Source organism: Manihot esculenta, chromosome 7 (genome assembly GCF_001659605.2).
Source record: "Manihot esculenta cultivar AM560-2 chromosome 7, M.esculenta_v8, whole genome shotgun sequence".
Classification (NCBI taxonomy): Eukaryota; Viridiplantae; Streptophyta; class Magnoliopsida; order Malpighiales; family Euphorbiaceae; genus Manihot; species Manihot esculenta.
The window spans coordinates 24975429-25001451 of NC_035167.2; positions in this window are offsets into that span (position 1 = coordinate 24975429).

The following is a 26023-nucleotide window of genomic DNA, read 5'->3' on the forward strand; positions in this document are numbered from 1 at the left end:
GATGAAACCCCTTGGCCACTAGTCTAGCTTTCAATCTATCCAAATGGCCATCAGATTGTAATTTTGTTTTAAAAACCCATTTACACCCTATTATATTCACATGCGATGGTCGGGGAACTAGTTCCCAAGTGTGGTTTGTCTGTAAAGCTTGATACTCATCTAACATAGCCTGTTTCCAGCCTGGATGTGCAAGTGCACTCTTAACAGTTTTTGGCTCTGTAGGTATATCGGGTGAAATAGACACATGTAACGCATACCTCGGGTTTGGCTTCACTATTCCAGCCTGTGATCTGGTGACCATCGGGTGACGAGGCTGCAATGCTTCGGCCTGTATCCGTTCTGCTGGTTCGGAAGCCAATGGTGCTGAACGAACGTCAGGAAGCATCTCACTGTGATCCGTTTGAACTGGTTGTAGACTGCTGTCAACACTATCACTCACTGAGGTACCAGAAACTCGTGCAGTAGCTGAAGGTGACAGAGATGCCGAGTCTGATGTAGTTACAGCAGTGTGTCCACCAATGTTTTCCTCTGCTGCTAAGGTATTTTGGCCTGTGTCTGCAACTCTATTGGACCTACACAACGGAGATGGAGACTGCTGCTCCTGTTCTATTTGTTCTGGAGGCAGTCCGTCATTTGAACCAGCATCAGAATGTGAATGATGAGCTGCTTGTGGATCGTCACTTGTTGGATCATGTTCGGTATTTTGTTCTGTAGTTGGTGCAGACGCAGTTTGTTGTGCAGTGTCAATTGCAGTACCCTGCTGATCTGCTGGCATAGAGTCAACAGGTTCTATTCTCCGATTGTCATGTGTTGCTGGAATTGACAGTGGTAACACTGCTGAACCTGCACTTTCATCAGAACTTATTGGAGAATCAGTAATCCCAGTAGCTGGTAACCAAGAATTCATAAGTGTATCAACAAACAGTTTATTTGGAGATGCAGATTTATAAGGAAACACATTTTCATCAAAGCTCACATGTCGAGATATTATAACTTTCTTAGTTTTGGGGTTGAAACATTTGTAACCTTTGTGTTTTTCACTATATCCTATAAAGACACATAAACAAGACTTGGGATCGAATTTATGTCGTCTTGTGTCCCATATATATGGAAAACACTTTGATCCAAAAACACGTAGGGAGCTATAGTCAAAATCATTGCCAAACAATTTAAAAAATGGTGTTTCATTTCCTAGCACAGTAGTAGGCAACCTGTTCATTAAAAAAACTGCTGTTTGAAAGGCATCTACCCACATAGACAATGGTACATGACTGTGATACATCATCGTCATCCCTAATTCACGAATAAACCGGTGTCGTCGTTCGACAGCACCTGTTTGCTCAGGTGTATGAGGACAGGACACTTGGTGTTTTATACCTTGTGCAAGAAAATGTGATGACAATGCATTATTCAAAAACTCACCTCCACCATCAGAATGAAATACTTTGATTGTCTTCCCAAATTGTCGTAGCACAAACTGTTCAAAGGCTTTATAAGCAACAAAAAAATCAGATTTTTTCTTTAGTGGTATTAGCCAAGTGTATTTAGAGTAATCGTCAACCAAGCAAGCATAATATTTAAACTTAGCAAAAGATAAAACAGGGGCTGGTCCCCATAAATCACAATGGATTTTCTCAAACACAGTGGTACGTTTATTGGAAGACAAACTAAAAGAAAATTTGCTCAACTTGCCTAACTGACAGCTATCACATAATAATTTAGAATGCAAGGAACCTTTGACATCTATAAGGTTCTTATTAAACAAAAGTGAAATCGCTGAAGATTGTGGATGTCCCAATCGTTGATGCCATATGTCCGCCGTGCCAGCCCTAAATCGTTTGGAGAAATATGCTTTTGGGTTTCCTGACAAGATATAAAGGTTATTTTTTCGTGGCCCTTGTAGCAGTACCTGTCCCGTCTGTCGATCCTTAACAGAAACCGAAACGTTAGAAAATTCACAATTCACATCATAATCGTCTGTTAATTGACTTACAGAAAGTAAATTTTTTTGAAGAGCTGGAACAGAGAGTACATTTGAAAGTGGTAATTTTTGTTTCTGTTCTATAGACGACTTTCCAACACCATCGATGGAGAGGAATGTTCCATCGCCGATGGTTATGGAATCTGGTCCATAATAGTCTGTTAATTTATGTAATAAACCTTTGTTACCTGTCATATGGTTTGACGCCCCTGAGTCTGCAACCCAATCTGTATCTATGACGTCTGTATCCAATGTGAGTGCCGAAAGTGCTTGGGCAGGTGTGCTTTGTTTTTCTTGTGGAATCCACCAGCAGATCTTCGCAACATGACCTTCTCTGTTGCAGTATTGGCATATTTCGTTCTTGTATTGCTCTCGTTCTGCTTGTGTCATCCGTCTACGACCTGTCGGGGGAGGTCGTCGTTGGGAAGAATATGAATCCTTGTTTGAAAAAGAGTTTTGTGTTTGCTGGGCTTGGAAACCACGCCCTTGGGAATTAAACCTGGGTTGCCGATTTGAAGACTTACTGGAAGAATTTCTTTGATTTCCATAAAAAGCGACATGGGAGATTTGTTCGAGACCCGTTTCGCTTTGTGTGGAGAACCACTGTCGACGCTGGTCTAAGTTCTTGAGTTGAGAGACCAGTTCATTAAAACTGGGTCGCGGTGGTTTAAGCATCGTCGTAGTAAACGTCTCGTACTGTGGTCCCAGACTTGTGAGGAGACAAAAGACTTTTTCTTCGTCCGGTACTTTTTTCCCGATTGCGGCTAAACTATCGCAGAGTTCTTTAAACAAGCGCAGATGATCAGGGATGGACCGATTTTCCTCTTTGCGAAAATAGGTCAATTGCTGTCTGAGAGTAAACTCCCTCTCTTGAGAATTTTGGGCATATGCATCCTTCAATGCATTCCAAACAGCTCGAACTGTTTCTAGCCCGATGACAAGTCCGAGTGATTCCTCGCTCAGGGTGCCATAAATCCACCCACGAAGTAATCTATCAGACTTTTGCCATGCTTTGAAGACGTCTGAGTGTTGTGGTTGATAATTTTCTGGGATTGGGTTGGGAGGGGTAACGAATTTTTGATCTTCAGGGAAGCCAGTAGTCAGGTGATCTGACAATTCTTGACTTTCTGCTAAGCTCAAAAGTTGTTCTCTCCACAAGGGATAGTTTGATTGCTTGAGTTTGAGGGTTACAAAATTGGCTACATTTAGAGTAGAAGCCATGGCGAGCAGATCGTTTAGCTCTGATACCACAATAACAAAGTGAAGAAGAAGTATTCTTTATTAATGTGAAGACTTCATGAATGAGAATATCAGTATACATTCAGCTTAAATAAAAGATTAATAACTAAGTTTGCTAGAAAAGTGGAGAAAAATAATGAAAAACCTCACTTGAAAGAGAACGGATCACCCAAAGAATCTCAACCACAAAGACTCATCCAAATAACATTATTTACAAATTACACCTTATCACTCCCTTACTCAAGCCTAAACACAGCATCCTTATCTCTCCTGAGGGGTAGATTCGTCCTTATTACTCCCTGAGTTAATAGTAGTACTAGATCTGCCATTTCTTTGTTGTCTTTGAGATTTGACAGAACATATTAAGGGAGGTGTCGTTTAGACAAACCCTGACTCTAAACAAACACCCTTAATCCCGCTCTGATATCATGTAAAGAGAGAAGAGAGATTTGCTGAAGAAATACATATTGAATTAAAATGTCTCTGTACAAAAGCCAAGCTATTTATACTCACCAAGTCTCACGTGCAAATCACAAACAAAGGAAAGAAAGATTACAAGAAGATCCTTAAAAGCTAAAAGTCTAAGCCAATAGGTCCAGAAGCAATTAAAGACTAATGACAACTGCATAATTATAAAGTAATACACAAAAGAACAAATATGAGTTAATATGTATTCTTCTACAGTGGTTTATTACACGTGCCAAGACAGATGAGGGCTTAATTGCAGTTTCTAATTTAGCCAGATTTTTAAAATTATATTTATTTGGCTCCATAAAAAAGTATAGAGGCTATTTGGACTTATTTTGTTTCTATTTTATGGAATATATATTACATTATTTGTGTAATAACTTCAAGTTGCAAATATGAAACTGCTTTAATAAATTAGATAGACCAAATCAGGAGCAACTCAAGCCATAATCAATTCAATTATTGCAGTAGATTGCCCTAGTGAAATTAAGTATATAATGCAATACATTACTGATTAATTATCTACCCATAATTCAAGTGTGTGACTACGTCATTAATTTGCATATAGAAGTGAATAAGGAGGTGATAGGAGAAAAGAAAATACCTAGTGTCCAAAGCAAATTTCCAAGAATTTCTTCTTCATGGAATCCAACTTGCTCATTCAATAACTTTCCGATCCACGCATAATTTCCATGAGAATCACTGTAGCTTTTGGTGATGACAAACCCATAAAAGGTTTTAATCTCATCATCCCTACGAAACTCTCCACAAGCCACTCCATAAACTTCCTAAGTCTCATCTCTCTTCCCCAGCATCCTCACAAATACCCTAAAATACCATCCATAGTTCTTCACACATAGTCCTCTGCATAAGAAAGGACAACAAAAGCATATCTTTTCACAAACAACCCAAAATAACCTCCTTATTGTAAGATGCATCCATTATTGCATTATGCGGTCCTTTATCATTCTTTATGGATAGCAAATGCATTTATTCTCATGTTAATTAAATATGTAAGATTAGTATTTATAGGCAGCTTATGATCTTTATGGGTTTCCCGTTCTTTTATTAACAAATTATTTTAAAATAATCTTTTTAGACTTAAGATATTGCAATTTAATAATGAATTCCAAATCTGAAATTAATTATATATAAATAGGTACAATATGTATTCTTATAGAGGTTGGATATATGTAAGACTAATTGATAATGCACACAGAGAACATAACAACTTTTCAGAAGAATGTACAATACTCGACAATTATCTTAAATTTTTAAAAAACAAAAAACTTTTAAGAAGAATGAATCTATTACTAAGCGAGCTAAATTGCCGGTGTTCAGACAATATATATTGAAATAAATTAATGAACTGGGGTTAAAAAAGGTGATAGATGATAATGCATTTTAAATAAACTCATGCATATCAAAGCAGTCTGATTAGCATAAACAAAGTATATTTTAAGATTTAGTGTATTGAAAAATTGTATTCGACACAACCTCAATGTAATGCATATATTAAAATAAATTGATGAACGGGGTTAAAGAAGGTGATAGATGATGATGCATTTCAAATAAACTCATGCATATCAAAGCAATCTGATTAGCATAAATGAAGTATCTTTTAGGATTTAGTGAATTGAAAAATTGTATTAGACACAATCTCAACGTAATGCACATTGAGAAAAATTTTCTTTGAAAATATATTCCTCACTATAATCAATGTCAAAGGGAAAACAAAAAATAATGCTAAAATAAGAGCAGAGCTCAAGTAAATTTGTGTTCAGCTAGAGCTGGAAATAAATAAGGAGCTAGATATATCCTAAAGTTTGTTACACCAAGCAAAGTAAGCATATGCTATATGATTAGCTGAAAAATATTAAATTTTCATATGGATATATTTTGAATATGAGGAGATGCAACTACAGAAAAAAATGAGTTTATAAACAAAAGAAACTTTGTAATTCATTTTATAAATAGATCACAAATGAACTATGTTTATTGTTATAAACCTCGTTTCTGATTTTACTTTAAATTGATTCAAAAATTTATTTGTATTACAAATGGACTCTTAAACCGCAAAGCCATTTGTATTACAAATAGATCTTTGTAATTTCTTCTAAATTTGGTGAATAACTTACAAATAAATTTTGGATTACAAATGGAGCATTCATTTGTCTCCATTTATGATGAGTTGTTTGTTTGTTGTCTATACCACAAACAAATTTTTGATTTGTAGTCTGTTTGTGATTATTGTTTGTACATATATAAATCAATGCATTCTGTTTGTATTAAAAAAAATTATTTAAAATCCATTTGAGGAAATAAATTTATAGATTCTGAGTTAAATTATATTAATTTTAAAGATTTAGATTAAATTGCAAAATAGAAAAAAATTTTAAAACTTTTTATACTAATAGTCTTTATCTACATGTCATATGAGTATTGTTAGTAATATGCCCTACAGCCAATCGGCTAGTTATAGTCGGATATTATTTTTCATATATTTTTAAATATTTAATATAATTTTAATAAAGACATTTATCCACATTTAATGTAAAGGTAAAGTCCATAAAACTACATTGTTATACATATAAAATTATAATGTGGTTATCATTGTGAGATTTCTATTACATTTAAGTAATATCTCTAAATGTTCTTGTTCAATATTCTTATTGTTATTGAACAACGATTAGAGTTATTGAGACTGGTACATAGCAATCGATCTCATAGTTTGAGATATGTGAGATATCCAGAACTAATATGTAAGTGCTTATTTTATAAATAAATGTATTGTTTATCTTATAAATAAGTTCACTGCTTATTTTGTAAATAAGTACACTGAACTGACCCGCCTGAGAAATTCATATGGAGAATAACCTTTGTCTATGAATTACTCATGTATAAGTGATCATTTTACTTGAAATTAATAAATCATCTTATATAGAAATTTTTATATTTTGATTCATCCTACATGTTATTTAGTTCATGAGTAATAAATGGGGATGAATTGGATATAGTAGAAATTGTATGAAGATATTTATGTGATTGAGTAAGATTCATCACCCTAGATTTCTTAGGTAATGTTTCATTTGTTCTTCGTAGTATTGATCATGAAATCATTGCACAAGGTAGAATGAAATTAGCAAATTAGATTTGAAATTTCATTCAACAAGTCAATGGCTAATAAATGAGAACTAATATGATTTAATATAGCAGAACGCTCCATTTATTAAATGTTAAATCGGGACATTTGTGTACTCACAGATAAATCTGAGAGATCTCAGGTTCTACTCCCCCAATCCCCGATCCTCATTTAAAAAAAAAAAAATCGGAACATTTGTGATGAAAAGATATTAATTACACTGAAAGGTTAAGTCAAATCACTTTTGACATTCTAAATATTTGGATAGTTTTCGCATGTTGTTAGATAATATTCTTGACCTTTAATTAAATTAATTAATTAGTTAATTATATTTATTACTAACATATTTGAAACCTAATGGATCACACACATAAAGAAAAGCATAGCATGAGAAAAATAAAACGAGAAATCAAATCAAGTAGGACTTGATTGCGTATAAATTTTATGATATTAGAATAAAATTTTTAATTTGAAAGGATTACAATTTTGGCCTAATTAATTAAGGACTTAATTAAAATTATCTAAAATTTATATGGTTTGTTTATTAAAATTATGGGTCATAATTGTAATTTATTTATTTAATTAGTTAAATAAATAAATAAAAATTATTATACTAAAACCCTAAACTTTTAATATAAAAGAGCCTCTTATAAGAGTAAGAGATACACTTTAGAGAGTCTCAAGAAATCGTAGAAAAGATAGAGAGCTAAAACTCAAAAATTTTTTCTCCTTCTCAATTTTTAAAATTGTTCTAAAGTTTTTCAATTGGTATTCTGTGTGAATATTGTAAGAGATTGTACACTTAGACAATTTATGGTTTATAACAATCTAACCGAAATAAATGACTTCACATTTTGTTAAAAAAAAGTTATTTATTTTTTATATTATTTTTATCGTATTTAATTTGATTAAAATCTAATAAATATATATAATAAAATAATCTATCTTATTAAAAAACATATTTTCTTAATTTTTTTTTATGAAATAGGGATTAGGAGTTGGGAGAGTAGAACCTGAGACTTCTCATATTTATTCAAATACACTTACCACCAGATTAAACCTGTAAATGCATATTTTCTTCAATTTAAATTTTAAAACTGAACATAATTATAATAAATTTTATAATTTTAGACAATTTTATTAATTTTTAAAAATTATTAAATTATAAAATAACGAAAAATTTTAAATATTTTATACTAATTTGCCTATAGATGCAAAAAAATGAAATTGCAGGAAATGTAAGTAGTAAATTTTGGATTATACTTTAGAGGTTGCCACAATTTTATATTATTAAAATATAATCTTGTATTCAAATATTGATTATTTTTATTTCTCTAATAATCAACATTTTAGTTAGACAAGTGTATGAAGTAATTGCTTAAAGTAATTGAGGATTGTCCAAACGATTCATAAGTATATTTCCAATTTCAAGCATTATCACGAATAAATAAAAGTAACCATTAAAATTAATGGCGAAGTCCTGAGAAAACAATATATTAATTCTAAAGCAACAATTAAAATATTATAATTATGCAGATTTATATTTTAATATTTTTATCTATTAGATATTTTAATTTGAATTGTAACATAATAAATAGTAGAGGCCAGGTTCTTTCCAGCTGCTCTCCTTGTGAACTAGCTCCTTCCTCCAGTTCAAAAGCAGCGTATTTATTCCACATTTCTGCATTACATCAGCCCAAACAACCTTCAAGAAGGCGTATCTAAAGAAGAGATGCTCCACTGTTTCCTCATATCTCTGACATAGACAACACTCAGCATTTGGGACAAGTCCACACCTCACTAATCTAGCTTTAACAACTAATGGTCCTGTATTGCAAGCCAAGTGATGAAACTATGCCTAGGGATCATTTTCTTTCCCCATAGTAACTTCCATCGTCTCACTTTGTTACGTTTTCTTCTCCATGCTTGCCGGGCACTATCAATTGTGTACTCACCAGTTGATGATAATTTCCGAGTTACCTGATCATCCTGGTCATTCACCCTGTACCTCATTATATTAGTCCAAGCAACATCTGTAACTTTATTTAATGGATCTGACAATCTCTAGGTTCCATCTCACCAAACATCATTTTGTCTGCTTTGAAACATCAGAGTTTGCAATGCTTATTGATGGGTATTTTATCTATTATACTCCTACCCTCCATCCAGGGATCAAAACAAAAGGAGAAGTTTCCCCTTTCCAACTTATACATGAAGTACCCTTTGAGATCTTTCCTCGTATTCACTAAATTTCTCCAAACCCAACTAGCCTCGAAAGGTTTTATAATCCCCCGTAAACTAAGCCACTTTAGCCTGTTCCTTCTCATCCAAGCTACCCGCAGAGACTCCCTGGCAGTTGCCAAATCCCATATTTGCCTACCTACTGCAGCTTTATTCCAAGCCACAATATCCTTAATCCCCAGCCCTCCCTCATTTCTTAGCTTACACATTATTTCCCAGGCAACAGCCTCCCTTCTAACCTCCTTTGCTGCGCCTCTCTATTAGTGAAACTACCTTAACGTGATATTAGGAGTAGTTAACAACCACGCTTATCACAATTTAAATTTGTATTTTAGATTAACTCTTATCTTATCTGTACATGTATTATAAATATGCTGTAATCTCTGTTAACCCATATATACAAAAACACAGTTTATTCTAACTTCTTTATAGTATCAAAGCATAACCCAAACTGATACGTTTCTCTTTTTCTTCCTTCCCACGATCATCAAATCGATCCAATGGCAACTGAAATTGAATCTAACTCATCCTCAACAAGAACTCCCACCATCCTTAACACTGGACATACATCAACCATTCTTCAAAATAATCAAATCATCACATTCAACCCTTCATCACAGCTTCCTATCAAGCTGTCTGGCAGTACAAACTTTCCAACATGGAAAGCCCAGATTTTTACTCTTTTATGTGGTTATGATTTACTTCATTTTGTTAATGGTTTTGTTGAGCCTCCTACTCAGATGATCAAGCAAGCTAATATGGACATCTTGAACCCAAAATACAAATTATGGTCTCGTCAAGACAATCTGATTCACAATGCTCTCATGGTGTCTGTCGAGCCCACGATTGCTCCTTCCATTGCTAATGCTCACACTTCAAAACAAGCTTGGGATCACCTCCATATCACTTATGCTAATAAATCACAAACAAGGATTTTTACTGTTTGCGATTTGCTTGCCAAAGTGCAGAAAGACACGAAAATTGTTAAGGAATATCTGAGAGATATTTGTAACTTAGCAAATGAATTAGCAGCTGCAGGCTCTCCTATTGACAACACTGAGTTCATTGTGAAAATTCTTAGTGGGCTTGGTTCAGATTATAAGGAGATCAGTGCAGCTATTCGTGCAAGGGACACTCCAATCAGTTTTGAAGAGCTTCATGATAAACTGACAGATCATGAACTCTTTCTTAAACATGAAAATGCCAAGAAGCCTCAGCCTACATTAATAGTGCAAGTTGCTCAATCAACTGTTACATCGCAAACTAATCAACGATCGCAACGGCGATGGAACAATCAGAATCACCAGAGATCATTTCAGCATCGCTACTCACACTATAATCATCAACGACCATTTCTCCCACAATGGCAGCAATCTTCATACTCTGTTGTTCAATGCCAGCTCTGTGGCAAGATCGGTCATGTTGCCAGTGTTTGTCGATCCAAGTCTCATAGTCATATTGGTGCCAAAGCCATGTATGTTGCCTGCAATGAACTAAATCCATGGGTTGTTGACAGTGGTTCCATTCATCATGTTACTGATAATTCAATGAATATGATGCCACCACATGATTATTCTAGTCTTGAAGGTATTACAATGGGCAACGGTACTAGTATACCGATTACTCATACAGGTTCTGTTTCTCTACCCTCTTCATCCAAAGATTTTTGTTTACAGAATATTTTGTATGCACCCCAAATTAAAAAAAACTTGATATTTGTGTCTCAATACTGTAAACAGAATAACACCTCCATTGAATTCCTTCCTTTTGATTTTTATGTGAAGGCACTGAGCATGGGGGCGCCTCTTCTATGCGGAGTGAACAATGATGATTTGTATGTCTGGCCGATTTCACAATCCAACACAACTTGCTCTTTTCCTTCCATAAATACTGTTGTGTCTGCTCCAAGTTTAAGTCTATGGCATCATCGATTAGGTACCCCAATCTAAGAACTTTAAAAAGTATTTTAAATTCTTTTTCATTGCCTTACTCTCATTCCACTAAGTTTCATTATTGTAATTCTTATTCATGCAATAAAAGTGTTCGTTTGCCTTTTGTAACAGCCCGGACGTGATCCCCGGCACTGTTACCGTTCACGCCCCAGGGCTATCCCTCGCCTGGCCTCTTGCCACCTCGGGCTTTCCACTGGCATCGTGAACAGCTCTTAACATCCATTCACCCTCACGGGTTCCTGGTAGGATTTGTCCCCTTGGGTTTTTGCATCGAATGCATCCTTCCTCAAGTGGATTTGGCCCAAATTTCCCTGATCCCCGGCACTGTTACCGTTCACGGCCCAGGGCTATCCCTCGCCTGGCCTCTTGCCACTTCGGGCTTTCCACTGGCGTCGTGAACAGCTCTTAACATCCATTCACCCTCACGGGTTCCTGGCAGGATTTGTCCCCTTGGGTTCTTGCATCAAATGCATCCTTCCCCAAGTGGATTTGGCCCAAATTTCCCTTTGGAAATTAGGTCGCCTCCCCCACTACTCGAACCCTTGACCTCCCACTTTAAGGGAATAGTCTGGTGAGAGTGAGTACCAATTGTTCCAAAACTTGGGGAAGGATGCATTCGATGCAAGAACCCAAGGGGACAAATCCTGCCAGGAACCCGTGAGGGTGAATGGATGTTAAGAGCTGTTCACGACGCCAGTGGAAAGCCCGGGTGGCAAGAGGCCAGGCGAGGGATAGCCCTGGGCCGTGAACGGTAACAGTGCCGGGGATCATGTCCGGGCTGTTACACCTTTCGCCACCATGTCTCTCAAAAGTCATACACCATTGAAATTAATTTACACAGATGTTTGGGGACCATCGCCTATCGAACCATTGATAAAAACAGATATTATGTCATATTTGTTGACCAATTTTCAAAATATACATGGGTTTATCCCATAAAAATTAAAAGTGATGTTCTTCAAGTCTTTTCTACCTTTAAATCCACAGTGGAAAATTTTTTCCAAACCACCATTAAGAGTATTTATTCGGATGGTGGGACTGAATTTCTTGTTGTTAAACAACTTCTTAACCATCATGGAATTCAACACTTTCTCTCCCCTCCTTATACCCCACAACGAGTAGCATAAGCTGAGAGAAAATATCATCATATCATTGAGATTGCTCGAACTCTTTTACATCAAGCCTCTCTACCGTACAATCTTTGGTCTTCGCTTGTGTCAGTGTTGTCTATTTAATCAATAGATTACCCACAAGTACACTTTCTTATTCATCTCCTTATCAGACTTTGTTTCAGTCAGACCCTGCTCTCTCTAACCTTAGAACTTTCGGTTGTCTCTGTTTTCCATGGCTGAAAGCCTATAACAAACACAAACTTGAACCATGATCTCGCCCTTGTGTGTACTTAGGTTTTTCTATTAAGTATCATACTTATCAATGTTTTGATCCAACTTCTTCAAAGATTTATTTGTCTAGGGATGTCACATTTATTGAGCATGAATTTCCTTTTCAAACCATATTCAAACACGCAAATTTCAGTTCCTCTTTTCCAATTTGGCATAATCTTGATACACCATTACAGCAGTATGATCAGTCTAGTTCGTCCCACTCAGATGATTCAATCCCATCCCCTATTATCGTCTCCATTCCAAGACATGCGAATCAACCTTCAAGCAACGTGTTAGGGAAGGTTTCTTCTGGTTCAGCAGCGTCACAATCATCAGGTACGTCTTCTTCTTCTCCTTCCACCTTAAATCAAACATAACTTCCTCTTTCATCTACTATTGCTTCACCTCAATTAGATGTCCAGGTTGTTAATACCTCTACTGAAATTTCACCTCAATCAAATGTACAACCTGTTCGTCGCGTAATCACTAGATCTCAGAATAATATTTTCAAACCAAAGAAGATCTTTGATTACCTAGTAATAGTAGACAAACCCAGCTTACCTGCAACTGTTAAACAAGCTAGAAACGATGAGAAGTGGCGTGCAGCTATGGATGATGAATATAAAGCTTTGATTCGAAATCGAACATGGGATTTGATTCCTCCTAATGATTTACATAATGTTGTTGACTGTAAATGGCTTTTCAGGATCAAATACAAAGCAAATGGAGACATTGATAGATACAAAGCTCGCCTTGTTGCAAAAGGTTTCACACAGGGACCAGGAATTGATTATCATTCCACCTTTATCCCGATAGTTAAACCAGCAACAGTCCGGCTTGTGCTTACAATTGCAGCACAGAATCATTGGCAGGTACATCAATTAGATGTGAACAACACCTTCTTACAAGGGAAATTGGATGATGAGGTTTATATGAGACAACCTAAGAGTTATGTCAGTTCTGAATTCCCAACCTATGTCTGCAAACTTAACAAAGCTATCTATGGGTTGCGGTAAGCTCCCAGGGCTTGGTACATGGCATTGAAGACTTTTCTAACACGATATGGCTTCCATGAATCTAAATCTGATAGTTCACTCTTTGTGTTTCACAAGGCTGATATTACACTTTATGTTTTGGTTTATGTTGATGATATAATCATCACAGGTAATGATCAGATTGCTCTTACTAATGTGGTTGTTACCTTGTCCAAACATTTTTCTCTTAAAGATCTTGGGTTACTTCACTATTTTCTTGGAGTCGAAGTGTCCACAACACTTGAAGGACTCATGTTATCACAATCGAAGTATATATTTAATCTTCTCAAGAAGTATAATATGCATGACTGTCATTGTATTTCTACTTCTATGGCTTCTACTCTACTTACACTACAGGATGGTACAAGTTCCACAGATATGACCCAATATCGTGAAGGGTTGGCAAGCTTCAATATTTATCATTCACCAGGCCGGATATCAGTTTTGTAGTCAATAAGTTATCCCAATTTATGCATTCGCCTACTATATCACATTGGCAAGCGGTGAAAAGATTACTTCGGTATTTGAAACACACAATGGATTATGGATTGCTGCTTAGTCGACATAAATCATCTCAATTTTATGTGTACTCAGATGCAGATTGGGCTGGGGATCCAAGTGACAGAACATCCACATCGGGTTATGAAACTACCTTAACGTGATATTAGGAGTAGTTAACAACCACGCTTATCACAATTTAAATTTATATTTTAGATTGACTCTTATCTTATCTGTACATGTATTTTAGATTGACTCTTACCTTATCTGTACATGTATTATAAATATACTGCAATCTCTGTTAACCCATATATACAAAAACACAGTTTATTCTAACTTCTTAACTCTCCAAAAAAATTTCCTATATCTTTTATCAATCTTTATAATCACTGCTTTAGGCAACACAAACACACAACACCAATATACATGAATGCTTCTTAGAATATAGAAGTCACTAGTTGAAACCTCCCTGCATATGACAAGTGTTTAGTTGTAATACCTAGCTAGATTTCGGCATCGGAATCCCTACCTTCCGGTGGAATCTCCGTTGGAATCTGGAATTTCTGAAGATGCTAGAGTCTTCTAGAGGGGTAAAATGTGTTTCTAAAATGTTTTCACATGATTTTATGGTTTTTTAAATGGAAAAGAAATGGAGTTTTGAAAAGAAAAGGCTAAGGAGGAAGGACCCAGGTTCGGCCGCCGAACCTCAAGTTCGGCCGCCGAACATGGGGCTATTTCATGAGTGCTTTAGGCCTCCGAAGGTTTTGAGGGAAGAAACCAGGTTCGGCTGCCGAACCTCAAGTTCGGCCGCCGAACATGGGATAGTTTAGGAGGCACTTTAGGCTGCCGAAGGCAGTGAAGTTGCGGAAGCAGCTTAGGCCGCCGAAGGTGGTTGACCGGCCACCTATAAAAGGCCCTCAGATCGAAAATGGGCGAGTTTTCTCCCCATTCTCGAGCTCAGGTGTGTTCATGCCCTCCTTTGGTTGATTTCATGTCTTTTCTTCAATCTCCCAAGGTTTTTTATAAGTTTTATGGTTGTCTTGAAGAGTTTTAAAGCTTAGATCGAAGTTTTGGAGCTTGGAGATCTTTGGAGCTTGGATTCTCCATATCTTCAAGTTAGGATCGTACCAACCCTCGATCTTCAAGAGGTCAGTGTAGATCCTTGCTTTCCTTTATGTTTCATAAAGTTTTAAGTAAGTTTAAAGAAGTTTTAATGCTTATATGAGGGTAGATGTGCATGTTAAGGTTATGTGGGTTTTATGCTCAATGTTGGTTTATATGATGTTATGTTGGGGGTTTAAGTTAGTTTATGCCCCTATATGCATGTGGGAGTGTGTTTGCATGTTTGGGAGAGAGCATGTGAGGTTTTGGGTGGTTTGGAGGTTGGTTTTGCTTGTGACGGATTCGGACCTGCTGTTCGGAGGGAACCAGGTTCGGCCATCGAAGGTATGTTCGGCTGCCGAACCTGCTTGGAAGGCAGCTTTGGCCGCCTAACGTGCCCCCAAAGGCCAGGACTTTCGGATCTGGAGAGAGGCTTCGGCCGCCGAACCTGCCGCCGAAGGTGCCAGACTTTCGGCTCTGGAAGGACTTTCGGCCGTCGAAAGTGCCCCCGAACCTACATGGCTTTCGGCTCTGGAAGGGACCTTCGGCTGCCGAAAGTGCCCTGTCCAGCCCTTTCATGGTTGTTTTCTATGCATGTTTTGAGGATGTTTGACGGGGGTTTTTAGGGGGTTGTTTATGAGTTGTTTAAAGTGTGTTTGGCACCTCATTCGAGTCCACCTGTGTAGGATCGAACCCGAGGAACCGAGGAGGCCAGTAGTGTTAGCTGTTGCAGCGTCAGTCCAGCGTCTGCCAGAGGTGAGTAGAACTGAACCTTATGTTTTTAAATTAAATCAAATGCCTAAAGCATGTTCATGCATCATGTTTTTATGTAATAGGTTGATTGCACTAGTTTCACGAATATGACGCATTGCATTATTTACTGTTGATGTGGATGGACCAAGGCGACTTCAATAGCCCATAGATCTGTCATGATTGAAAGTCCTGTGTGAGCTCCTTTAGGGGGGCCGGGCACTATGTTGGGTAAGTCCTGTGTGAGCCCTTTTAGGGTCGGGCACCACGTTATGTGATTGAAAGTCCTGTGTGAGCTCCTTTGGGGGCCGGGTACCTACAGAGGGAGTTTTGAGGTCATGTCCAATCCGTGATGTGAATTGTTTGTGCTGTGATGCATTTTATGACAGCATATAATTAATGAACTGTTTTTATTGTTTCTACTCACTGGGCTTTTTTAGCTCATCCTTCTCCCCTAATCCCAGTTTTGCAGGTCAGAGGTAGTCCAGGAAGACGTCAAGGGTAAAGGTTTTGGCTATGTAATAGAGTAGTGGACATGATGTAGATTAAAGGAATGTAATGTGATGTAATAGATTGTAAAATAATATGTTTATGGATTAGTTTTGTGCTTGGCCCTAAGGCTTGGTTAGTCCCTTTTAGTACATGATGTATGTTATGTTTTGGTATTGAGTTGTGTGTGAACCAGACTTGTGGCATGTGATGTTTACCATGCTAGAGTATTTGATGAGGACTCTAGTGGAGGTCTTATGTTTATGGTTTTGAGGCATGCACAGGTTAGGTCTTGGTTCATCGGATGTGATCCGAGCTTGATGTATGTAATGTTGACCCAGCTAGAGCATTTGTTGAGGGCTCTAGTATGGGGTTCTTTTATGTTTCCAGTTATGTAGCGTACAGGTCAAGCTCAGTATATACATCAGATGTTTAAGTTTTTATGTTAATGTTTTGATCATGTATGGGATTTGACCAGGTGATAGGATGTATGTAAGGCTTGCTACGGGTCCCGGCGGCCTTAAGCCGATCTGGATCCTAGCGCCGGTAGCGGTCCGGTTTTCGTGTCGTTACAGATTGGTATCAGAGCCCTAGGTTCATATGGTTGGACCTAGAGTGTGTCGGGCTCATAGATATTGTAGAAGGGAAAGCATAATAGGCAAAATCATGTCCACTAGGATAGGATGTTGAGTCCTGTCTTGATTGATGATGTGAAATGCCATGATTCTATGCATGTGCATTAATGTTATGCTATGTATGTGATGCAGGTTCATGTGTTTCCACTTGAACCGTATGATGCTAATGTTTGTATGCTTGTGTGTTGTTCTTCAGAGGAGCTAGGATGCGTGGTACTCGTCGATCTGTGGAATCGACTGGAGTTCCATTTGTGAGGGAAGGTATGGACACCTTTCCCCCTGCTCTGCCAAGAGCACAGTCGTGGGGAGTCAGCAGATGGGGAACATCAAGGGACCCTGAAAGGTCTTTTGATGTGAGCAGAGATGGAATGGCTCAAAGAAGGATGTCAGCTAGTATGAGGGAAGTAGAGTTGGATGTTCAGAGAAGGGATATCAGTTTGGGAATCAGAGTGCCAGAAGAAGGTATAGGAGATTCTCAGGAGGATGCTCAGACTCAGGATTCCAGAATCTCGGGTTCAGGAGGGATTGATCCCTCCACTTTGAGTACAGCCTCCATGAAAAGTAAAAAGTGGGGGAACACCACGAAAAAGTGGGGCAGAGGCCTCAGAAGATCGAAGAAGAGCAAGTTCTGGAAGAGGTTGAAGTCTAGTCTGGGTTTTTGTGGTGGCTCAAGCTCTGGCTCAGGCAGTTCAAGATGCATGAGGTGTGGGAGGCCACACAAAGGGGTTTGTCGGTATGGGACTAATTGATGTTACAGATGTGGTCAGGAAGGGCACATGGTACGTGAGTGTCCCACTGCGCCCTGGTTGGCACAGTCCCAGCGGGCAACTTCTGGTAGAGCGGCTCAGCCAGCAGCTCTAGCCATGGCTCAGGTCAGTGGTCGAGGCAGAGGGAGAGGGTCAACCTTTTCTTCTGAAGGTTCCCGCGGAGAAGGTCCGTCAGCTCCAGCTCGGATCTTCACCCAAGCTCAGCAGGAGGCAAACACATCAAACATGATGGTGTCAGGTACGCTCACTTTCAAATGTTCTGATGTGTATGTTTTGTGAACCCTGGTATTTCTCTTTCTTTAGTTGCTCTAGGAGCCGTCGAGGGGTTGAGTTGATAACTTCTGGGCTAGAGTATCCTCTTTGGGTCAGTGAACCCAAGTGTGATCCATCTGTGGCAGAGTCAGTCTGTCGGTCCAGTTCAGTGTCAGTTGAGGGTAGATGCCGTCCACCCGACCTTGAGGTCCTAGACTTGACTGTCTGGACGTCATTCTAGGGATGGACTAGGTTTTTCTACTCGTGGTACTACCGGGTCTGTCGAGACAAGGTAGTCAAGTTCAGAGGACAGGATGGGTCAGAGGTAGTCTGTTGAGCGGACAGTGTAGGGATGCCTAGAGGTTTGATATCAGCCTGTCAGGTTCGTAGGGTGCGTTAGAGGGGTTGTTAGAGGGTTCGAGTTCTTGTTGAGAGTTTAGCAGTCAGGTCGGGGAACCAGCCTCAGTTTAGAGAGAGTTCTTAGATGTCTTCCCAGACGTGTTGTCAGGTTTACCACCTGCTAGGGAGATAGAGTTTGGACATAGAAGTGATGTCACGAATCAAGTTCATCTCTATCTTTCTCTACAGGATGGCACCTGCAGAGTTGAGGTAGTAGTTAGAGTAGTGGCGAGGCTTGGTAGACAAGGGTTTTATCCGACCTAGTACCTCACCCTGGATTGCTCCAGTGTTGTAGTGGGAAAAGCGGGATGGATCCTTGAGACCCTGTGTCGACTTTAGGCAGTTGGACAAAGTCGCTACCAAGAGCAGGTATTCCTTACCTGTTGAGAGTTAGAGAAGAAGTCAGTTTAGTAGAGAAGAAGAGAGAAGAGAAAGGATCAGAGTGCGCAACAGAAGTTTGTGGAGTTTCAGGAGGAGGTTGGGGTATTGCTAAGGTGTCTCCACTAAAGAGGTGATTCGTTGTGGGTCGAAGGGTAAAGTAGCTCCAAGATACATCGGACCCTTTGAAGTCCTGCAAAGGATTGGGGATGTATCGTACAAGCTCGATTTACCTGCTTCGATAGAGAAAGTCCATTCAGGTTTCCATGTTCCTATGTTATGGCAGTTCGTGTCGGATCCAAGTGAGGTTCTTAAAGAACCAGAGGTGGAGATCTCGGGGGGTCTCACCTATTGTGAGCAGCTAGTGCGGATCATAGACACACAAGTTAGGTAGCTAAGGAATAATCAATCCCGATGGTGGCAACCCTTTGGAATCACCATATAATGGAAAGGTGTGCCTGAGAGATTTGGGAGTTCATACTCAAGCAGTATCCGTATCCCTTTTAGGAGGGAGGTTTTTAGGCTTTGCTTGCTTGTTTGCTTGCTTGTTTTATGTATGCTTGATGCTATGATTTGAGAATACCTGTTTGTTTGAACATTCGGGGATGAATGTTCTTAAAGGGGGGAAGAATGTAATACCCGGCTAGATTCTGGCATCGGAATCCCTACCTTCCGGTGGAATCTCCATTGGAATCTAGAATTTCTGAAGATGCCAGAGTCTTCTAGAGGGGTAAAATGTGTTTCTAAAATGTTTTCACATGATTTTATAGTTTTTTAAATGGAAAAGAAATGGAGTTTTGAAAAGAAAAGGACAAGGACGAAGGACCCAGGTTTGGCCGCCGAACCTCAAGTTCGACCAACGAACATGGGGCTGTTTCATGAGTGCTTTAGGCCTCCGAAGGTTTTGAGGGAAGAAACCAAGTTCGGCCGCCGAACATGGGATAGTTTAGGAGGCACTTTAGGCTGCCGAAGGTGGTGAAGTTGCGGAAGCAGCTTAGGCCGCCGAAGGTGGTTGACCGGCCACCTATAAAAGGCCCTCAGACCGAAAATGGGCGAGTTTTCTCCCCATTCTCGAGCTCAGGTGTGTTCATGCCCTCCTTTGGCTGATTTCATATCTTTTCTTCAATCTCCCAAGGTTTTTATAAGTTTTATGGTTGTCTTGAAGAGTTTTAAAGCTTAGATCGAAGTTTTGGAGCTTGGAGATCTTAGGAGCTTGGATTCTCCATATCTTCAAGTTAGGATCATACCAACCCTCGATCTTCAAGAGGTAAGTGTAGATCCTTACTTTCCTTTATGTTTCATAAAGTTTTAAGTAAGTTTAAAGAAGTTTTAATGCTTATATGAGGGTAGATGTGCATGTTAAGGTTATGTGGGTTTTATGCTCAATGTTGGTTTATATGATGTTATGTTGAGGGTTTAAGTTAGTTTATGCCCCTATATGCATGTGGGAGTGTGTTTGCATGTTTGGCAGAGAGCATGTGAGGTTTTGGGTGGTTTGGAGGTTGGTTTTGCTTGTGACGGATTCGGACCTGCTATTCGGAGGGAACCAGGTTCGGCCGCCGAAGGTATGTTCGGCTGCCGAACCTGCATGGAAGGCAGCTTTGGCCGCCTAACGTGCCCCCGAAGGCCAGGACTTTCGAATCTGGAGAGAGGCTTCGGCCGCCGAACCTGCCGCCGAAGGTGCCAGACTTTCGGCTCTGGAAGGACTTTCGGCTGCCGAAAGTGCCCCCGAACCTGCATGGCTTTCGGCTCTAGAAGGGACCTTCGGCCGCCGAAAGTGCCCTGTCCAGCCCTTTCATGGTTGTTTTCTATGCATGTTTTGAGGATGTTTGAGGGGGGTTGTTTATAAGTTGTTTAGAGTGTGTTTGACACCTCATTCGAGTCCACCTGTGTAGGATCGGACTCGAGGAACCGAGGAGGCCAGCAGTGTTAGCTGTTGCAGCGTCAGTCCAGCGTCTGCCAGAGGTGAGTAGAACTGAACCTTATGTTTTTAAGTTAAATCAAATGCCTAAAGCATGTTCATGCATCATGTTTTTATGTAATAGGTTGATTGCACTAGTTTTACGAATATGACGCATTGCATTATTTATTGTTGATGTGGATGGATCAAGGCGACTTCAATAGCCCATATATCTGTCCTGTGTGAGCCCTTTTAGGGGGGCTGGGCACTATGTTGGGTAAGTCCTGTGTGAGCCCTTTTAGGGTCGGGCACCACGTTATGTGATTGAAAGTCCAGTGTGAGCTCCTTTGGGGGTCGGGCACCGACAGAGGGAGTTTGGAGGTCATGTCCAATCCGTGATGTGAATTGTTTGTGCTGTGACGTATTTCATGACAGCATATAATTAATGAACTGTTTTTATTGTTTCTACTCACTGGGCTTTTTTAGCTCATCCCTCTCCTCTAATCCCAGTTTTGCAGGTCAAAGGTAGTCCAGGAAGACGTTAAGGGTAAAGGTTTTGGCTATGTAATAGAGTAGTGGACATGATGTAGATTAAAGGAATGTTATGTGATGTAATAGATTGTAAAATAATATGTTTATGGATTAGTTTTGTGCTTGGCCCTAAGGCTTGGTTAGTCCCTTTTAGTACATGATGTATGTTATGTTTTGGTATTGAGTTGTGTGTGAACCAGACTTGTGGCATGTGATGTTTACCACGCTAGAGTATTTGATGAGGACTCTAGTGGAGGTCTTATGTTTATGGTTTTGTGGCATGCACAGGTTAGGTCTTGGTTCATTGGATGTGATCCGAGCTTGATGTATGTAATGTTGACCCAGCTAGAGCATTTGTTGAGGGCTCTAGTATGGGGTTCTTTTATGTTTCCAGTTATGTAGCGTACAGGTCAAGCTCGGTATATACATCAGATGTTTAAGTTTTTATGTTAATGTTTTGATCATGTATGGGATTTGACCAGGTGATAGGAGGTATGTCAGGCTTGCTACGGGTCCCGGCGGCCTTAAGCCGATCTGGATCCTAGCGCCGGTAGCGGTCCGATTTTCGGGTTGTTACATTAGTAGCCCATGACTCAATTCTAGCAGTAATTTTCCCCACCAGCCTTTGAAACATTCTTTCTTTACATTAGTGGAAACTAAAGGCAACCCCAGCTATGTTATGGGCAATTCTATTTGCCTGAAATATAAGGATTGCAAAATTTGATCCTTCATATCAGGCCTCACCCTTGCAAAGTACACACAACTTTTCTTCACATTACCTATAACATAGAGATAGCCTCAAAATGTGTGAGAGCGTCTCCAAGTCCTTTCGCTGAACCCACATCCCCTTGGTAGAACAAAAAGAGATTGTCAGCAAAACATGGATGGTTCAATTTTAGCTCCTTACACCCCTTATGAAACTTAAAGTTTTATGGTAAACTTGTACTCAAGAATCTTGACAAGTATTTCATGGGCAGGACAAACAGCAGGGGAGACATAGTGTCAGGGTCATAGAGTTTTCAGGGACCAAAACTATAATTTTCCAACACTGACATTCCCAGAAAGCAATATTGAAATAAATTAGTAGAAATTAGTAGGAAGATAAGGGCCAAGACAATTTTTGTAACTCCTTTCCATGTATTTATTTTGGGGGGTGTCATGTGAGGCATGTTGATGTCTCCTCCTGCCACAAGCCTAGTTGTTTCTAAGGCTCTTTAGAGAGGAGTGACTAGTTGGCCACCAGCTGGGCCTGGACCCAGTTGGCTACCGTAAGCCTACGGAGATCCTGAGTTGTGCCTTCACTCCTTGTAGACCGTCCCCCCTGTCTACAAGGGAGGTGAGAATTGTTGTAACGATTGTGTTGATGATAATATATAATTACTATTTTGCCCCTAGAATAAAATAAGTAGCTTGTTCATGAATTCTTATGTTCAATTCTTATCTCTTGTGCCTACTATGAGGCATCTGATTGAATGCTACCTGTTGGCTTCGTTATTCGGTTATATAACCTTGACTCACCAAGTTGTTCATATCCACAGAATATCAGGTGATCTTGAAGGCTGACTTGGCTTGAAGGTGATCAAACCAAGTGCCGCACGGTTCCAGGCAATTGCTAAAATCTGAAACCGTGACATTGGTATCAGAGCAAGAAAGATCTGCGAGCAATATAAAGGAATGACGAAGTTTGGCACACGCACGAAGGCCCTTAGGAGAAGGGTGAGAACCTTGCCTCCTTGTAACGACCCGAAAATCGGACCGCTACCGGTACTAGGATCCAGATCGGCTTAAGGCCGACGGGACCCGTAGCAAGCCTAACATACATCCTGTATACCTGTTTAATCCCATACATGATCAACATTTACATAAAAACTTTAAACTTTCTTTCTTTCATTCACCAAGCTTAACTTGTGCATGCACAACTCATAATCATAAACATTAAACCCCACACTGGAGCCCTCATCAAATGCTCCAATGGGGTAACACATCATACATTAAGCTTGGTTTACACAAATAACATTAACATAGTACATAGATCATGTATATGCAAAGGGATTAACCATACATGCTAGGGTCAAGCACAATTCTAAACCTCAATAAACATCATTACATTACATGACTGTTCAATACTATTCATTACATCATATTCTTTCTTATGTCCACTTACTAGCTATTACATACATAAAACTTCCTACTCTAGCTGACTTCCCAGACTGCCTCGTACCTGCAAACCTGGGGGATTAAGGGAATGGGGTGAGCTACTAGAGCCCAGTGAGCAGAATAGTAAGACATTAAATTTAACATTCATGCTTTTATGAAATGCATCACATCACAAACAAATCACATTAAGAATGAACTTGTCACCAATAGCCCTCTAAATAATTCAATCATGCCAGGGGCGTAGTGCAGGCCACACCTGGTCTTTCTCTTACACATGTCATATCATACATATCCACTCGTGCCGGGGGCGTAGTGCAGGCCACACCCGGACTTTCTCTTACATTGTGCTAGGGGCGTAGTGCAGGCCACACCTGGACTTCCATATCACATCATATCATATCTCATCATAGTGAGGGCTAAAGGATTATCCAACATTCATCCACATCATCATCATATTATGCAATGCAACATATTCGTGAATTCTAATGCAAACAACCTAACATATCATATGGCATTCGTGATGCATGAACATGCTCAATTTTATTTATTTGCTTTGAAAATAAAGGTCCATTCTACTCACCTCAGGCCAGCTCTAACAAGACACTGAAGCAGCTATCTCACTGCTGGGGTCCTCGGTTCCTCGGGTCCGAACCTACAAAGGTGGACGCAAATGAGGGACCAAACATATACTAACATGACTCTAAACTACTCCCCAAAAACCCCCTAAAACATCACAAACATGCATAGAAAATCATGCAAAGGAAGGCTGAACAGGGCACTTTCGGCGGCAGGTTCGGCGGCCGAAAGTCCCTCCAGAGCCGAAAGTCATGCACCTTCGGCGGCACTTTCGGCGGCCGAAGGTTCCTTCCAGGTCCGAAACTCGTGCATGTTCGGCGGCACCTTCGGCGGCCGAAACCCCTTTCCAGAGCCGAAAGTCCACTTTTGGGGGCAGGGTTCGGCAGCCAAAAGTTTGCCTCCACAGGCAGGTTCGGCGGCCGAAAGTTCCTTTGGCTGCCAAACCTGAGTTCTTCCAAAGTGGCAGAACTCAGCCATCCTATGCACATTTGCCTCCCAAACCTTTCAACTCAAATCCAACACTTCCAAAACATGCATACACACATACATAAGCTTATAGGGGTCTCAAACTAACCTAAACCCCAACACAAACACATCAAACATACTCATACAACATACATTAACCATAAAAGCACATAAGTCTTAACTCTAAACAATTAATCTAATCATGCATTTCTACCCCATGAACCTTCAAGAAACTTAGTCAAAACATGAAAAGAGGTGAGGATCTACTCTTACCTCTTGAAGATCGAGAGGAGAGGCGATCCAACTCGGAGGTGGGAGAGATCTAGCTCCTTGGTCCTCTAAACTCCAAAAACTTGTTCTAAGCTCACAAATCTTCAAAAATCAAGTAAACGCTTGTTAACACTTGAAAGATTTGAGGAAAAATCATCAAAATCAATCACGGGAGGGCATGGACTCACCTCTGGCCGGAAATGGGGAAGAAACTAGCCCATTTTCGGCCATGGGGGTTCTTATAGGGGCTGACCAGACCACCTTCGGAAGCCTAAAGTGCCTCCAAAACTCATGCAAGTTCGGCGGCCGAACCTGAATTTTCCTCCAAGGTCTTTTTCATTTAAAACTCAATTTCTTTCTTACTCAAAACCTTAAAATACATTAAAATATTTTATTAAAACATGATTTTACCCTTCTAGAGGTTTCCGACATTCGAGATTCCACTGGACGGTAGAAATTCCAATACCGGAGTCTAGCTGGGTATTACATTCCTGGTTGGATGTCTATGCCTCCTAAGAGGGGAAGGCGTTGGAGATTGAGTCTGATTAGGAGTGCCTTAAGGCACTAGAGAGGGAAAAATGAATGTTGTTGGCTATGATAGCCAAATTGTTGGGAGATTGAGGCCACCCAAAACCTCTTTCATGCGAATGACACTCGGTGGGGTGATCTTGAGTGTAAAATGATGAAAGGGGGAGGCAGTGACCTCCCAATTATGAAGCTACAAGTAGTAGCAGCACAAATAGTTGTGAGGCAAAGAAGACAAAAGCGTGAGCCTTCGGGCTAGACTGGCCATATTAACTAGAGGTGTTTCACGCTCCACTAGGGATGCCATTGGGAGAGAGGTAATGACCTAGTACTGCACACTCCATTGGAAATGTCTTCTGGAGAGAGGATAATGACTAGGTGCTACATACTCCCTTTTAGTGACCCTTGGAGAGAGAGTAATGACCTCAGGGTATAGTGATAAGGGGGAGGATGAGCCAATAGAGCTTGAGGCCATCTGAGAATCCCGAGACCATTCCATTCAAAATTGAGGCAAGAGGCCTCTTCAGACAGAATTGAGGCAAGAGGCCTCCTAAGACAAAATTGAGGTAGAGGCCTCTCATGTATTTTTTTTGCTTGCAAGAAGGGTGCCAGAATATTAAATATGACATAGGAGAGACTATGAGCAATACTTCAGAAGTGAACTAAAGGAGCACTTATCAATGGCGTGAATTACGAGCTAATGCCTATGAAGTAGGCAAGGATGGAATCCCAGAACCTTAATCCTTGTCGTGGGATGGAGGTAAATAATTTTCTCTTCAATATGAACTTATTTATTAATATTATTGGGATTGTGACTGTGCAGACATATAAAGAACAACATTTATGTAATCAAACTATAAAGCTAAATTTATTCAAAGAATGAAAGTG